Genomic DNA, 5,366 nt, shown 5'->3' with positions numbered 1-5,366 from the left:
ACATGACCTAGAAGCATTACACATTTCTGAGGATTTAACCCAAAATCGTTTAGAGTGGAGAAAGAGAATTCATATAGCCGACCCCAAATTTTTGGAATAAAGACTTAGTTAAGTTTAATTGAGTTGAGTTGAGTTGAGTTAATTAAAATAACATAAATAAATCCCAATACTTTAAAAAAAAAAAAGTTTCAAAGCCCACAATATGGTGTTGCAATATTAATAATATACTTTCTAAAAGAAATTAGGTAAATTATAATTTACTCCATAAGGTTTGGCATAATCTATAGATTAGTCCCTGCATTGTTAAGACCCGCCTATTTAATCCTTGACATTTTAATAAACCTACAAATAAGTCTTTGCCATTAGAATTATAGTTATGTCGTTGTTAATTTTAGCAAAAAAATATGAAAATATCCTTTACTATATTTTCCATAAGAAATAATTTAGTCTCTAAAGTTTGACAAAACCTACATATTAGTCCTTAAGGTTTAGTGAAACTACATATTAGTCCTTGATATTTAAAAAAAAAAAAAAAAAAAACTTGTAGTTTAATCCTTCTATCCAAGTTTCCATCTAAATTACCTTTAATTTAAAAAAATGATCAAAATGATGTTCATTTATGAATTTCAATACGAAACAAAATAGTTTTTATGGTTATGGTTTATTAACAAAACAATCCCTAATGTGGAAAAATTAAAAATTTTAATTGTTTAAATTTTTAGTTTTACAAATTAAAAATTTGTAAATTACATGTTAAAATTTAACGTAACTAATATAGTTAATTTACAAAACAAGTATCAAATTGTATTTATGTTTCATATTAAGTTGTTAAAATGTAAGAATAAATTTGTAATTAACAAAAATATAAAGATCTTAAAGTAACTAATTCAAACTTTAACAATTATACCTATTTACAAATTACTTCTTATATGTTTATTAATTACAAAAATATAAGAGCTTATTTGTAATGGTTATAATATTTAGGGATCCTTATATATATATATATATATATATATATATATATATATATATATATATATATATATATATATATATATATATATTTTGTAATTAACGAAAATTTTTAAGAACCTTAAAGTAATTAATCAATATTTTTAATAATTATAATTTACAAGAACTAATCTATCATGACCCGATCCCACGGGCCGAATCGGTACTAGGACCTAGGCCGGCATAAAACCCCCGAGGCCCGTAGTAAGCCTTACTATTCTCTAATCTATAACCAAAGGCCAAAAACTGAGGCCTAACATGTAAATAAAATAAAAATAAAATATTTCATTTTAATTCAGGTTAACCCAACCCAATGAATATCAGCTACTAAAGCAAGGGAAGCCCAGCTCAACCCTATTACTATCATTTATAAATTATTTATATACCATAAAAATTTTTGTTCAGTGAAAACCAATAACTCAATTTGACACTGTCTCTAACAAGATCCACAATACTGCTAACACATGTGGAGTTCTAGATTACAATTTAAGAAAAATAATATTACAAATAAATAACCGATAATAAATCTGCGAGCAAAAAGGCAAGTTATTCTGAAAAAGAACTCCTCCTGTATCCTGAAAAAATAGGATGAATAGGAGTGAGCGTTCAATTTAGAGAGTAAATATTTATTTTACATATAATTTCTATAACTATCTAATTCTAATGCACCCTTAGAAATGAAATGCATCATCTTCATATAAGTCATACAAATCATATTAAGTCACATCAAAGATAATCTGGTGCACTCACACACCCGGGTCAAATCCATACTCACACATACATATATGGGGAGCTGATCCCCCTACCTAGCTATCTTAATCCAAGGCCTGTCAGTGAGTTAACTTGAGCCAGACTTTTGTTTAATAAAACATATGTGGGGGTCAGTGAGATCAACTCAAAGCCGTACTCACCCCGACTGCCTAAAAAATGACCGGACACCAAGCGAGACTAGCTCAAGCTGATTTGCCCGTTCTACCCATATCCATCACACCACACCAGACGCACAGCGACACACACACAGAGCTCCAGATTATCAAAATATAGTAACTAAAATAGTATTCATCAAGTGCAAATGCAATACGGGTATATATATAAATAAGTGATGCATGAGTATGTCAGAAGTATAATAATATTAAAATTATAAATAAAATAAATATCTACTCACTGTACACCGAAAACTATTGTGTCTGCTGGGTGGAGAAAAATAGCTGACCTCGATCGCCTAAATAATTATATTATAAATTTATTAGTACTAATTCAAAATAAGACTCTAAAGAGACAACAGATAGCCTAATTCATGTCGAAAATCCAGCAGAGTTTTCCTTATACCTATGACCTATCAACCTACAAAAAATAACACTTCTAAACTCAACCCATATCTCATCAATATCATATGGCCCCTCCTAGGCCCTCCAAACCAGACAATAATCACAGCATCAGAAAATTTAATTTTAAGGCTTAAAACTAATATTTTTTAAGAACAATTCAAACTAACTTTAAAAATTTTATAAACTTGTCCCGCAGTCTTTAATAATACTGTAAGGCCATTGCAAAAGGAATCATAATTTTTCTGATCCTCCACGAATATTTTATAAATTTTATTCTAAACCCAGTATGAGGTAAAAATTGAGCAATTTAGCATTCGGGTTTATCTATGCTAAATCTGACACCTGGAACACGTCCAGAATGTCTAAAAATGCTAGGATCAATTATAATATCGATCACATTCCGAGACAGGCCGCTAGACAATCGAATCTGGCCAAAAATATAGTCTCGACGCCTGTGAGCTACCATCGATCCGATCACACCTAAATTACACCAAAAAATTATTAATAATTATCATAAAATTATTTTTGATTTTTGAGAATTGAAAAAGTTTGATAATCTCACCAAGCAATCTGGATCGTCCGATGATCGCCTTTTGTTGGTAGTATGCCATAGAGCATATCATTTAGTATGTATCTTGTATATGTTTTATTAATAAAAGGCATTTTCACTTTTCTGTTTACATAATATATTTATGTGTAATAGAAAAGGTCCATTGATATTTTGTTAGAAATTATATTCTTAAGTTGTTAAGAATATGAGTGACAGTATTTCTAGCACAAAGTATCATAAATAAGTTCACAATCGAGGATACTTCACAATAAGGACATGACTTATCCAGAAAGATTGTAATCATGTTTGTTCCCAAGTTATTTATATGAGATGTAAATAAGATGGAATAGTGAGTCTCATGCCATATAACAAACATGATAGGCACTTATACATGATAAGCAGGTCGAACCAGTGACATTTATGACAAGCACATAGAGTTTACTCTTGTCAATACATTGTCATAAATCATATCAGTGCATTTAATCTTTAGACCTGAGATAGCACAGTTATCTTCTATATAGGTGGTTTGAGTTTGATACTGCTTTCATACTTGTACTGTGTATGGGTATATTGGCATGTGTTGGCTCCTACTAGTTATATATGGAGGTAGGTGTTGATCAAGATAGAATCTGTTCCTCTAAGTAAATAGGGATAAAATCCTATGTTCATTTAATTGTTCTTGATGTTTCAAGTTCTTGGCCAGGACAGATAAATTTAATAAGAAAAGAGTTTTTGATGAGAAAATCTTTTTAATCAAGAACTGGAATTAAAAGAGAACATAATATTCATAGTCATTGGGGTTTGACATAAACCATGACTCCATCTTGAATTGAGATTTTGTAACAGAGAGATTCTAGTGCATGGTAACATATGATTATAGGTTCATTTAAGGTAAACCTTATTACTGATTGGGTGGCCATAGCATGCTATGCTAGGTGTTAACCATGGCCTATGAGGTGCATAAAATGATTTAGAGAAATCATTTATGGTAAGAAAGAGTTCTAATGATATTAAGAGTTGATATCATGTCTTATTGCCAATTAGTGATGACCCTAGTAAGTCACACACATATACAAGTAATCACCAAATTAAATATAATTTAATTAATTAATTAAAGAGTTCAATTGATTAATTAAATAGGTTTAGTTTGTAATTAGATTGCAAAGTCTCTAGCATGGTTTGAAACCAAATCTAGGTTATTGGATGTATAGTTTAAGTTAAATTTATATTTAAAGTGTTTAAATATGAATTTAATTAATGAGAAATTAATTAATAAAGATTAATTAATTAATTAATTTATATTTGATATAAATTGATTAGAAGAAGAGAAATAATTATTCTGGGTTGAGAACTCAAAATTAAGACACAGGGGTATTTTGGTCATTTCACATGGTGACATGTGGCACCATGAGATGGTGTCACATGGCACTACACATAAGCTTGCCAAATGTCTTTTAATCATGTAAGATGATCAAATTCAAGATTAAATATAGGTTTGACACTTGACACAATGTGATTGGGTCAATTAAACCTAGAACCAATCAGAGGGTGACATGTGGCAAGGGTTTTAAGTAGTGATCTAGCTATATAAGTGTAAGGATGAAAGAACAAAAAAAACAAGCTGCTCATTCTCTCTTTGTGCTGCCACCCTTGGCTGCCATCCTTTCTCTTCTTCTTCAATTCTCATCAATTCAAAGAGATTAGACAACAATCTCTTGAATTAAAAATACTAGAAATCGTTTCTAATGTCCTGTTTACATCTGTAATCTCTCAAAAAGGCAAAACTTGATTTTCTAATTCATAGTAAAAGCTTTAGAAGCTGTTCAAGGGCTGCCATAGGTGATCTTGGTGTGGACAAGCTAGAGGGACAACATCTGGTGTCCTAGACGCATCCCAAAGGTATCAAACATACTGCAGTGCATCAAGAGGTTAGTGCACTTATTCTTGATCTAATATAGAGTTCTAATGAATTAATCTGCTAATTCTAAAATCTTAAATGGCAAATGTAGATCCAAAAACATATTAAAAGAGTTTTAATATGTTGCTTATCATTGAAATCAAATAGATAAAAATGAATCTTGCATGATACATGTGACCCTGGGTGAAAATTTTTTGAATTCAATGTTACAAACTTATGTTTTCCATGCTTCCGCTCCTTCAATTGGTATCAGAGCCACTATATTTTCCATTTAGATTATTGTTTGTATGATTTAATTGTGTGGTTTGATCATGAGATGATAGATCCATTGCTGGTTGCAAAGGAAAATTGGCGGCATGGTAATGAACACCAATGGTGCGCACACTTTGTGGTCTCCAATGGTGTGGGCAAGGTTCGGTTTTTGAACCTACAATTGTTGTATGATCTAAGGTTCATCCAATGACTAATTAAAATGTTTAATTAGGTGTTTTAATCACACAATAATTAAATTGTGATTCAAATATGAATTTTTAAAAATTATTTGAATATGATTCAAATC

The sequence above is a fragment of the Hevea brasiliensis genome, chromosome 2 (assembly GCF_030052815.1).
Source record: "Hevea brasiliensis isolate MT/VB/25A 57/8 chromosome 2, ASM3005281v1, whole genome shotgun sequence".
In the NCBI taxonomy this organism is placed as follows: domain Eukaryota; kingdom Viridiplantae; phylum Streptophyta; class Magnoliopsida; order Malpighiales; family Euphorbiaceae; genus Hevea; species Hevea brasiliensis.
This window is presented reverse-complemented; position numbering follows the sequence as displayed.